General features: G+C 40.5%; 1 long non-coding RNA gene across 10 annotated transcripts in view; it reads right to left on the reverse strand.

The window, feature by feature from the left end:
- LOC137763953 (uncharacterized) overlaps positions 1-13112 on the reverse strand; it is a 298397-nt gene that overhangs the window by 240249 nt on the left and 45036 nt on the right. The window contains exon 5 of one of the 10 annotated variants that reach the window (XR_011073885.1): positions 9960-10602. The exons of 8 other annotated variants lie outside the window; for them this stretch is intronic. This is a non-coding gene — a long non-coding RNA (uncharacterized lncRNA). Of the gene's footprint in view, positions 1-9959; positions 10603-12014; positions 12146-13112 lie in introns of those variants that run through there. One more of the 10 variants, XR_011073875.1, reaches the window with a different exon arrangement.

Here is a 13112-nt window from a genome sequence, read left to right on the forward strand (position 1 = left end):
TCAGTTGGCAGTTGTTTTCTGGCTCTCTGGACATAAAGGGAGGGGATGGCATGTTTGACTGGTTCCCTGGGTCTGGCATTTTGTAATCCCCCAGACAGTTCTTCAGCACACAATGAGTCAGCCCGGGGTTGTATTCTCTGTTCTGTGCAGACAGTGACAGAGTATTCTTGTGGGACTTCACCCTTACGTTTGTCTGCAGGCCGTGCAAATTAGATGCTTTCACAAAGTAAGAAAAATAACTTCCCAACTACATTTACAATATAAACATTTTCCCCTGAACTTAAGGATAGTTGAGTCATAAAAATGGTTTGTAGCCTGGGTGGTCAGAATATAGAAGCATATACGAGGAAGATGAAATTTATTCTGGAAAATATCATTTCCCAGTCTCGTAAAAGCCCTCAGAAATGTTAAATTATTATGAAATGTTGCAGAAATGTTAAATTATATTCTGCTTGTTCTTTGTCCTTTAACCTTTCTTTGCCTTATGATTATTAAAAATAAATTATTTCCCTTATATGTATATATAATTTTTATTTATTTATTTATTTGTATTTTGTTACTTACAGTTAGGTTTTTGAACTTATGAAGGTTAGCATTTATGAACACTGATGAAGGCATTATCATGCAATATTATAGCAAAAATCAAGGAGTTTCCTGCAGTGACAACAAAATCTTTACATCCTCCTTCTCCACACCCATAATGCACCCTGGTGTTCTTGTGGGGAAGCTTGGGTGTTCACGTCTGATTGACAGGGTGACTACAGAGCAGCAGAGGGCAGAGCTCAAGCAGAGCCTCTTTGCATTCATTCAGTTATTCATCAAGTATTTATTGAGTGACTACTATGCACCATGCACTGCCCCAAGGTCTGTGAGTCAAAAGAGACAAGATCCCCACTTTCACAGAGTTTATATTCTAGTGGAGAGAGACTCACTAAACAAATATATTTTAAACATTTAAGAGCACATTTGAATATTCCAAAGATAAGAAAATAGGACAGTGCGAGAGCGTATACCTAGAGGGAGTAGCCAAGACCAGAAGGAAAAGCCACTGTAGGCAGGAAACCTCCACCCTCTTAGGATCCCTGGCTGGGTCTGCAAATGAAGCTGATAGAGTCACAGGAGAAAAGCATACACGTTTATTTCATGTAAGTTTTATGTGACATGGGAGCCTGCTGAGGGAAATAGAGACGTGAAGAAACAGAGCAGCTCTGGGTAGTTCATGCTGGGTTTGACGAGGAACGGGCAGTGGCGGAGGAGTACAGTAGGTTAGAGAGTGTGGGCTCGGGGTCGTAAACGGGGGGGGGCGGGGGGGGGGGGGCGGAATGGCAAGGTCTGTTTGTCAACATCCTTCTCGCTGTCCCTTTGTCTTAGGAGATAAGGATGCTTCTTTCCCCCAGATACAGGGAGGGTACCTCTCAGATGAGGGTTTTATAACCTGTTTCATGGGAGATGGGAAGAGGGAAAGTCACAGTGACCTTCCTGCTGCCGTTTTCTCAAATTCCTTCAGCTTAAAATATTCGAGGGGCTTCCCTGGTGGCGCAGTGGTTGAGAATCTGCCTGCCAATGCAGGGGACACAGGTTCGAGCCCCGGTCTGGGAGGATCCCACATGCCGCGGAGCAGCTGGGCCCGTGAGCCACAACTACTGAGCCTGCGCGTCTGGAGCCCGTGCCCCGCAACAAGAGAGGCCGCGACAGGGAGAGGCCCGCGCACCGCGATGAAGAGTGGCCCCCGCTTGCCACAAGTAGAGAAAGCCCTCGCACAGAAACGAAGACCCAACACAGCCATCCATCCATCCATCCATCCATCCATCAATAAATAAATAAATAAATAAATAAATAAATAAATAAATAAATAAATAAATTAAAAAAAAAAAAAGAACAAAAGCTTTAAAAAAAAAAAAATATTCGACATGCCAGATGCCATATTTTGGGGTACTGTGTCCGGAACCCCATTACTATCCATGTGAAGATTTGAGGAAGGGAATTCCAAAAAGTGGGGGGACAGGTGCAAAGACCCTGCAGCAGGAAAATGTGTGGGTTTCATAAGCCATGGAACACAGCGAGGGGAAAGGAGGAGTGGGAAGCAAGGACAGGCCACACGACACAGGATGTGGAAGGAACTGGTGCCACGTTAGATTTTCTTCTGAGGGAAATCTATACCAAATGCTTCTCACCGTTTATGACTTTGCTTCTGAGACTCAAAGGGATCTTTGTTCAAGAGGAGCCTCTTTTTTATAAGCTGTTACTCTAGGCTGTTCCTTTGGCCACTGATAAAAGAAATTTTCCCATATTGTGGAATGGAGAAGTCATTCTGGCTTATACATGCGTTAACTTGAATTTTATCCTAACTAGAACAGCCTGTTTGTGGCCTATCAAACATACATTGTACATCGGATTTAATTAGTAAAGAAAAGGGCACATTGAGCAGAAGTAAAGAATGTCCATGTTACAAGTAAAGATTAAATGTCTCCCTTCCTGGGACGCCAGTGCTTGTTCTTCCACAGTAAGACTCCCTTCCCAGCTACCAAGGTCATAGTGACTCACTGTGTATGTGCTGATCTGGCTTTTTTTGAAACCTTGAAGGTATGTATCCCTGACTTGTTCGATCTTCTTTGTTCTGAGAAGACAGAAAACCGTACTGAAAACCTTGCTTCCCTGGAGCAGTTCCTCCGAGTTATCTGAGAGGCCGTCTTCCGGGCTATAGTCCTCAGTTTGACTCAAATAAAACTTTTCTATTCCTACCATAGATTGTTCGTTGACTCTTTTCATTGACAGCACTCTTACCCCAACAAGTCCCAGTAGCCACACGAAGGATTAGTCTGTGTTTTACGTGATTATTTTCTAACTCCGTTTCTAAGCTCTTTAGTGTGAAAATTTTAAACATAAACAAAAGAAGAAAGAATAGTATAACAAACCCCAGTTTTCAACAATGATCAACTAATTTTTAATTGCACAAGCAATACATGCTTTCTGTAAATAATACAAAAAAAAAAACCTCAAAGAAGAAAAAACACAATTCCTCTACATAGAGAAAACTGATAACTACAGTATAATACTACATCTTTTTTTTTTCATATACATACATAGGGTAGGGGTTTTGCTTGTTTCTTGTTTTTGTTGTCAAGATGAGTCCATGTTGTACGTGCTATTTTGGAAGCTCAGGCAGCCTTTAAGCTATTTCCTCTACTCTCTCCTCACCCTTCCCATGGAAGTTTCCATCTTACCCCAGCTCATGACATGTTTATTTTGACATTCCTCCTGTTTATTCATCTTTGTACACGTCCAGCATAGCTGAACCATGTTGCTTGGGAATAATTTCCATGTTGGTAAACTATCTACATGGATGGAAGCTGAAGCTCAGGAGAGTGGTTAGAAATGTGAGCTCCGGATTCCAATCCTGACTCTGCCTCTTAACCCTCTGAAGACAGGCAAGTTATTAGCCTCTCTGTGGCTCAATTTCACTGCTCATAAAATGGAGAAACAATCGTTTCTACGTCCTAGTCTTGTTATGGATAATGTAGAATAATGTATGTACTCAGGGCCCTTGCCATATATCATGAGCTCAGTAAATGGTTGCTATATTTATTATTAAAACACTGGTTATTGGTGAACTGAACTTTTATGCCAAATGATAATATATCAAGGATAGTGATTTAACTTCCCCAAAAGCTGTACACAGCACCTGTGGCAAGTCACTGTCTTATAATAATACCACAGAAAGCACTCTTGCTTTTTAAGTCCTCAGTTGAAGTTAGACTAGATATAACCAAGCAAAGAGCTCATGTGCCCGCAGGGCAGAAAGCCAAACTCTGGCAGTGGGCGTTTGCCCCAAGGTAAGGGTCTACTGCAGGACACCAAGCAAGGGAGTGGGAGACAAGCCTCAGATCCACTCCCACTTGGTCTTTGGGTTGGGGGTGTTTTAAAACAAAGAGGCTGGATTAATCATCATCGTGTGACATCTCTTAATCTAGCTCAGGAGTCAGAATGTCTCTGGTTTAGATTCTCTGGCCAGGTGGTCCACGGCTCAGGGTCTGTGAGCTCATCTTGCCCTGGGGAAACAGCCTGAGTTTATATGTTAATGATGATATCCATAATAGCAGTTTTAGTACATTAACTATGTTATTGACAGCAGCAATTTAAGTCATCCGATTCTGGTTGATTAGTGTTCAGTTAGCAAAGGACTGAGGTCAGAGGGGACAAGAAAGGGACTGACGTTTTGGATAGAGAGATTCATCATAAACTTGGTAAGGGAACTCGGTTTTAGGCGGACTCAGTTTCAAAGTGCCACCTTGGCATCTTATTTATTGATCAGTGTATCCTATGTAATATGCTACTTAGTATATAGAATAGCACCACTTGGTAATACTCTATTTATGCTGAAAATATTTGGTCTTGGTCTGTGTTCAAGAGGGGCTGGCTAGTATATGATCAGCTCTCCCAGGTGAGGGAAGGAAAAGCCAGTAGTGTGGGAATAAAAAACATATGACCTGTCATTAATAAACAATAGTGAGGCTATGAGGGCAGGAGGAATCTTGCTAACACAGACCCTCATGACCATTTGAGGGATAGTTTATGTGGGCTCCACCTAGCAATTATCTGTGTGTGCTTCATTCCTCACCTGTAGGTAGCACTGAAAAATCATTAAAAGTAAAGGAATATGTTCTCCAAAAGGGTGAAGGAGAAAGCCATCTCCTTAGTAATTCTGCCTTGCAATTTTCCTTCCACCCTATTTTGCTGACCTCAATCTTCCTGCATTAGATTTTTAAAAAGAATGAGACTAAAAAGGAATCAGAGGAACAGAGCAGAGATTCAGCAGAATACTTAAAGAGGTTGATCACCTTTGTCAATTTTAGTTTTAAGATGAGATTTTATGGAAAATGACACTGTATTGCCCTCTGCTATAATCAGGAGGAAACCAGCCTCTTTACCTCTCATGCTGAGGTGTGATTAGATGCCTAGCAAAGTATTTTCAAAATTTAAAGTTGTTTCCATAAGATTGTAATTCCAGCTCTACCACTTCCTTAAGTTCATTTAACATGGTATGGCCTTAGTGTTACATTTTACTAGGAGCACTCATGCTGTGTGGTGATTAAATCTGTGAAACAGCTTTTCCTAAAAGTAAACAAATAAAGACTCCATTGAAATTCCTTAACATGCAAGCTCTCTCCCTTTGTCTCCCTCCATCCCCTTCTTTCTTTCTCTCCCATTTTTCCCTTTTGCTTGGCACTTTATTCCTTTCCCTTTCAAATGGCTAGCTTACCATAAACATTTTTCCTTCACACACACACACACACACACACACACACACACACAGGCACACCTGGCACCACTCACCCAACAGTGTCTGCTACTGATTGGCTTCCTCCAAAAAGGACAAAGGGTCAGTTAGAGGAGCCATCCTTCAGTTTGCAGTGGAAATCTGGCAAAATTGCTGAAATTGGTAGAACTGCCCTTACAACTCTGCAGACAAGTAATTGGATCCATATGTCCTGCCTTACAGAATATTTCAATGAAATTAACTTCAGCGTGGGGCTCTGATTTCAGTAAGAAAAGGGGCAGAAGTAAAAAGACACACCTACAATGATCCACCTAGTTTATTTCTTGGCAAGTGAGTATCACATCTTCTACAGAGACTTGTGCTTGTGTTACAGGGGAAGTGGGTGTCTTAAAGCTGTCCGCAAGAAAGCAGTAGCCTAACCTAAATTATTAAATGTCTCTAAGCACCTACATGCATGCATACATACTCTATAACTCCATAACCATTAGATTTCTGAAAAATAACATTTGACTGGGAGTTCATCCGTCAGAGATCTAATATGATTCGATCATTTGAAGACAAGAGCATGAATAAAACTTAAATTCAAATAAAGCTTTATTAAAAATGCAAATCACTTTCCCTATAAATATTAGGGAAGGCTCCACGAAGTTTAACACATCAAAAAGATTGTTTTATTTCTGCAGCTGTGGAGAAGTAGCTGGCAACTCAGAAGAGGAACTCCAGGGTCTCACTGTCTGGGTTCAAATATTTCATCCTTTCAATCCTGAACTTCATCTCACTCCCTGGTAACATCCTGCAAAATATCATTTCTCTTTCCCAGAGAATCCAGTCTGGATTCTAGCTACGTAACCTTGGAAAACTCTGTTTCTCTACACCTAAGTTGCCTAATTTGTAAAACAGACATTAAGAGGGTTGTTGTGAGTATTAAACTAGTTAATTCAAGTAAAGTTCTTACAATAATGCTTGGTATATAGGAGGTGACAAACAGAAGACCTTTCACATTGAACTTGTCTCTAACAAGAACTATTACGGTGCATGCTTATTCTATCACTAACTTGCTTTGGCCTCTGCAAGCCAGTTAATGCCAGTTATCTTGCTTGTATGAAGGAAGAGATAGGACTTCATTTCTAACATTCTATATATATATATATAATACACACAGAATATTTACATTTCCAGGACGTTTATTGGACTTCAGTAGCACATAAACTAGTTTAAATATTGTTGTGTGTGATATGGGCTCAACAGATCTAAAACAGTCACAGTCATTGAGTAATTGATCGCAAACATTTCTAGTTCAGGTGCCAAGTTTGGGGAAGGCAGAGGTAGCACCATGATGATAAATAATAATAAAATTCTCCTTCCAGCCAGGTCAAGAGACATGACAGAGAACTGTACCCAACATCCTTGTCAAATAGCTCATGAGGGCACTCACTGTATAAAAGAGAGTTGAAAATTCTTCTTGACTGATTATTGGGAAGAAAGTCAGGCAAAGTGTAGCAATGCTAGACAACTCACCAGAGCACCCTGGGATAACATTAATTGGACTGGATTCTCTGGGAAAGAGAAATGATATTTCGCAGGATGTTACTAGGGAATGAAATAAAGGTCAAGATTGAAAGGATGAAGTGCTTAGAAATTGATCAACAAAGTTTTCTGTACTTTGTCAACCACACATCAGTTAGCATGTTACCACCGAGAGGTTAATTTAAGACATGGATGCTTTGGGCTTATATTTTTCTTTCTTATAAAATGCAACAAAATCCCTGCATATACCAACTGTTCACTTCATCTTTATTAAATCAATTAGTGATCCCTCTTAAATTTTCAGCCAGAGGAAACTGAAGTAGAGACAAACAGGGTTTCAGAGAACTTAAGAATGTGTAAATTTAAAGACTAAATACCTCACATTTTAAATGAAGGATATGATAAAACAACTTGACCAAAGCCATATGACTTAGTGACAGGAGCCAGGACTAAAAATTCAAGTTGCCTGACTCTAAGGTCATGCTAGTCCCATTACACCGAACTGCCTTCACTTTTGGAGATGAACAAAATCTTCACAAGCCAAGATTCAAATATCAAGTTTCTGTTCTATCAGTTACACTTTAGACCACTCAAGCTCTGTGGTTCAAAAGAGATTCAAAATTCCATGACTCTCAAAGTCTTAAATATACCCTCAAAGAATTCCAACACAAGGTTTACTAGTAGCTTTATAGCATACATATCTTGGGTTGGCCAAAAAGTTTGTTTGGGTTTTCCCATTATGGAAAAACCCAAACAAACTTTTTGGCCAACCCAGTAGTTCATCCAATAAACAGTAATTGTTGTCTTGGAATCATTTGGATTTACTATGAAAATTCTTGAGACTGTTTTTGAGAAAAATCAGCATATAAACAAGGTTAAAAATGGGGTAGAGAAATCCAAAATATCTCACTTCTTTCTTTTTTTTAAGAGAGAAATATTACTAATTGGGATTTCTCCTATGTCAACTGAATGATTTTTACCTAAATTCACTCTTCATTACAAAAATATGTAAAGATTACAAATATCCCTTTTTAACCTACCGCAATGACAAAAGTTTTCTTGATGCCATTTGGTCGATCACTTTAACCCAGTAGCCTGGGTAAGAATCACAATGTAGGGGGGTGTCTGAATGTTCCACACATGTTACAACTTCTATTATTTTTGTACTTGATATAACTGAAAGTCTACTAAACCCATGACTGTGTTAATTTTTTTTTTTTCAGGTTTGCCAGGCATATGAGGGCTAGAAAGCTATCCATACTCTCAATAGTGTGTGCCTTTTTTGGAGTTATGGTTTCTTGTGAAAATATATGTTTTGGCTCAGATATTAGCTTGATGCAGCATTTATGATCAGTAATGTTTTTTCAACTAGCACATGTGCCCAAGAAGATCCTGGGAAAATTTTTGAGTGAGCATTGTACTGAATAAATGCTTTAGCATACTCAGTGTTCTAACTGTATACATTTGATATCTCTAACATGTCTAATTCACCATTTCCTCTAAGCAGGGAGAATGTCAATTTTGGTCACACCTGTTTTCAAAACCAATAGTTTTTTTAAAATTTTTATTTATTTATTTATTTTATTTATTTATGACTGTGTTGGGTCTTCGTTTCTGTGCGAGGGCTTTCTCTAGTTGCGGCAAGCGGGGGCCACTCTTCATCGCGGTGCGCGGGCCTCTCACCATCGCGGCCTCTCTTGTTGCGGAGCACAGGCTCCAGACGCGCAGGCTCAGTAGTTGTGGCTCACGGGCCCAGTCGCTCCGCGGCATGTGGGATCTTCCCAGACCAGGGCTCGAACCCGTGTCCCCTGCATTGGCAGGCAGACTCTGAACCACTGTGCCACCAGGGAAGCCCAATAGTTTTTTTTTATTTGCTAAGATTCTGTTTTCTATAACTTCTGTTGTTAGTTTCTTCTTCAGTGTTAATTTGGGACCCAACAATAGCAGTAGATAAATAAGGGAGGCCTAGGAAAACTAATGTAGGGAATGAAAACTGAAAAGCATGGGATTGGTCTAGACCCAGAAGTGGTCACAATGGAACCCAGGATCAAAGGAAAGATGCATACCAAACCAGAGGTCAGTCAATGTCCTGGTGTGAAATCCAGAGAGCTGGAAAGCAGAGAAAGGGAAGAAAGGGGAAGCCAGGAGGAAATGAGGTCTCAGGCAGAAAACTGAAGTCAGAGCAAGATTGGGAAGGGGAAGTTAACACACCACCTATCCAAGCAATCAAGAATCAAAGAGGAAACACTCTTGGGAAGGGAGACTCTAAACCCAAAGTCTGTCTCCACCAGGATTAGTTTTAAATATTTCCATCTATGGGCAGGAGCTAAGCCCGCCACAGAGAGAGACAGGTGGTTAACCAGGAATCAAGAGTAGATCCTGACAATATTAAGATCTACTTTACTAGGATACTGAGAGTGGAATTTTATTCAACAATAAGTTAGATAACAAAGATGTAATAATGAAGAAAACAGGTAAGATTTCCTACCCTCATGGAGTTTACATTTTATAGAGGTAGGTAAATACAGGTCATGGAGCATAGTTACAGAACACAACTTTTCAGACTTGAAAGGTAACCTAATTTCTATCCTTATCTAGGTCCACTTCCATAAACAGCTATCCTAGCTTTTGCTCTAATTAATTCCTGAACTTGTCTCTTTTTTTTCTTATTCACTTTTTCTAGGAAATTTTTTTTCACATATTCCTTCTCTTTGTTCCTATATTCACTTCTGGAGCCATTCCGGTTTTAAGTTCTCATTCATTTTTTTAGTATCTCATGATTCCCATATCCAATTCAAGTCAATATGAATTCAATATTTCTAGGCTCCAGAGAAGACATCAAAAGGAGAAAGGGCAAGTCTCTCTACTCAAAGAGATTTTATTTCTGCAGGAGTCCATATGTCCTCAAGAAGCTGTCAGACCAGGATGAATGTTATGATGGCCCACACGGGAGGCATTATGCACTGTGGTGGTAAAAAGGCTATGATAACAGAGGACAGTTTCCAGATTCCCAGAACAGAACTGAAATCGCTTTCAGTTGGCAGGCATCGGGAAATGCTTATAGAGGAAATCTAATGAATTTATAAGAAAATTAAATTAAATTAGATAAAATTTAATGAGTAAACATTAAATTCAAGAGTAGGGACTGTGTCTGATTCCTCATTTTATCCCTAGTACCTAGAACCAGAGCCTGGAATGTGGTAATAATTTAAGTACACAACAAATATTTGTTGAACTGATCTCGAATGATTGGATTAAATCCTGGACAACTAGGAGGACTTCAATTAAGTAAAACTGGGGCAAACAGAGCAGGTCTTTTCGAAGAAAAGAAAGACACGACATAAGCAAAAATAAGAAAAGAGAAAAATGTGAGCAGAGGGTAGCCTAATTTGGATGAAGTGTTTACAGAAAAGGCCCATTCGAAAGCTTAATGATTTTATATGAGACTTGCTGGTTTCAGCATCGTGGTGAAAGCGTGTGCCCCATATCAAGGAAAACAGGGGAAGGAGTAAGATAACGAGGCAGACTCAATTCAGATGTCTGGCTGAGTGAGGCTAATAAGAAGGGGCCCAGGAGAGAAGTGTCAGATTGGAGAGAGCAGTATGGTAGGGAGAGAGCTAGAGGAACAAAGAGTGAGACCCAAGTGGGGAGGAAGACGGGACAGGCGGGGCAGGACCCCAGGACCAAAATCACAGGAGGAAGAAGCCTGGGCTGGGTGGACACAGGCCTCATCTCGGCTTCGCCATTAACTATTCGCTTTGGGGGCGAGTCACTTCCTTCTGAGTGTGTTCTCTCGTCTGTAAAATGGAGATGAAACTTACATCACACTATCATGTCTACATAAGACAACTTTTGTTAGATACCTGATATATACAGTATACCACCATAAAAATAAGTATGTTTCTATAGAATTATATAGAGAATGTGTTTACTTATAGAAAAGACGAATAATAGCAGTATTGGGTTGGCCAAAAAGTACGGAACATCATATGGAAAAACCCAAACGAACTTTTTGGCCAACCCAATATACTGATTTTCTAGGGCTGCTGTAACAAAGTACCACAAACTGCTGGTGTAGAACAACAGAAATGTGTTCTCTCATCATTCCAGGTGCCAGAAGTACGAAATCAAGGTGTTGGCAGAGTTGATTTTTTCGTGGAGGCTCAGAGGGAGAATCTTGCCTCTCTCTTAACTTCTGGTGGTTGTTGGCAATGCTTGGTGTTCCCATGCTTATAGTCGCCTAACTCCAATCTCCGCCTCTGTTGTCACGTGGCGTCCTCCTTGTGTGTCTCTGTGTGTCTCCTTTTCTCACAAGGACGACAGTCATATTGGATTTAGGGCCCAATCTACCCCGCTATGACCTCATCTTAACTAATTACATCTGCAAAGACCCCATTTCCAAATAAGGTCACATTCTGAGGTTCCAGGTTGGCATGAATTTCAACCCAGCATAAGAAGTATATTCCTAACTTATTCTTATTTTTATAATATCTTCGACAGGCTATTATTATAAGAACTAGGATTTGAGCCTTAGAGGGGAGGGGAACAAAACGGTTGAGGTCCCAGGTCAGGAAATCTGAATTCCATCTATTCCTCTTCCCACGTGTGTAGCCTCGGAGGCTACACCCTCTTTAGTGGTTAGTCTTCTCATCTGATAAACAGTGGGCAGAACTTCAGAGTGTTTGGGGGGGACTAAGGGAAGTAATGCGTGTGATGCACTTAGCATGGTACTGGCCCAGGGATGGTGCTCAGCTCACTCTAAGGAGGCCAACCAGTGCTGCAGGTGGCGGGGGGAGGGGGGGGATAGGGGGAGGGCAAGGTTTCTGCTCATGTGAACGTGACTCACCATTCATCCGGACGCAGGCCGAAAGCACTGCGTGGAGAGCCCCTCTCATCTTTCCAACCTAGCACTCTGCCACTACGCTTTCCCCAGGCCAGCTTGCTCAGTGCTAACCCAAGTGACTCGCCACCGCTCTTGATCCAGGTCCCGTGGAAATGCCAGGCCACTGGCCACTGTCCAATGTCTAGCACTTCAGTTTGCCCACCAGCTTTATACACTATATTATTGGACTCCGAAAACCAACTGCTTAATCCTCATCGTCAACTCCTTCTTAAGTTATTTTTGGAAAGAACAATTTAAAATATATGTAAATAATGCCTTAACTTTCATAAATCTGTAATACATTATCTTGCTAAAACTTTATAACTCTTTCAGGTGGAAAACCAGGTAGTTTATTTACATGACTTAAATACAACACTTCGCTGTATCCTGACTGGTGGGAACACCTTCCACAGTACTTGCTTATATTAGCCGTATTCTAGGAGTTCATTGTTGGCCACCTGGTAATGAAATATACAAATCTGAATCAGTTACGCAGTTTGTGGTAGTCACTATCTTATCCACAAAGAAGACTGACCATAGTAATACCTTTGAATAGACTTAAGACTTGGCCTGAAGTTATATTGTCAAAATCTATATTGGTCTCCTGTTGGTTTGCTCGATTTAACACTCAGTTTTGTCAGCTTGCAGTTGGTTTTCCAGGGTGCTGTACTGAGAACCTTACAGGAAGAGTAAAGTCTGAACATTACCTTTGCTATTCGTGAGGCACTTTTATATCATGAGTCCATACTCTTGGATTCAATTGATGTTACGGAATGATGTATAAATGCAGCAGGGCTGCATAGTGCCCTTTAACCCCCAGATGGGCAAATATTCTCAGGATTTTAAGAAAATGATTTTAAGAACTGCTGTATGCTCTTGCCTGTTATAAAGTTCATGGATAAGCAGGCAGGCAGGGATTCTTACTGACTGATGTCTAAGATAAGCAAATTATGCATTAATTTCAAACCTTAGGAAGCCCAAGGTTGTGTACCAACCACCTGAATCTAGAAAAGTGAAATGCAACAAAATTCCTGGCAATTCACAAGTTGCAGATGCTTTACATTTGGTATTTGGGATCTACCTGAATTTGAGTGTGTCTACACTATCATTTCCATTTACTTTATAGTTAAGTACAGTCATTTTCATTTGTAACAGCTACATATGACAGGCAAGGAAACACTTAAAACCACAAGCGATCTTGGAGCATGTGTGCAAAAGATGACACGAGACTGCTTTTGTCTTCTGAGCTCATTCCTAATTTCTGTGTCCGAAATATATCAGCCACCATATATAAAACTTTTAACAGAACCCAGATTTCACGAATTTGTGGCTTGCCTGAACTTATTTTTTTAAATCCTGGATGTACTGCAGATGAAAATGATCTCTATTACTTTAGAAATTGCACTTTACAAAATAAAAAAGATG

This window comes from Eschrichtius robustus, chromosome 4, assembly GCF_028021215.1.
Source record: "Eschrichtius robustus isolate mEscRob2 chromosome 4, mEscRob2.pri, whole genome shotgun sequence".
Lineage (NCBI taxonomy): Eukaryota > Metazoa > Chordata > Mammalia > Artiodactyla > Eschrichtiidae > Eschrichtius > Eschrichtius robustus.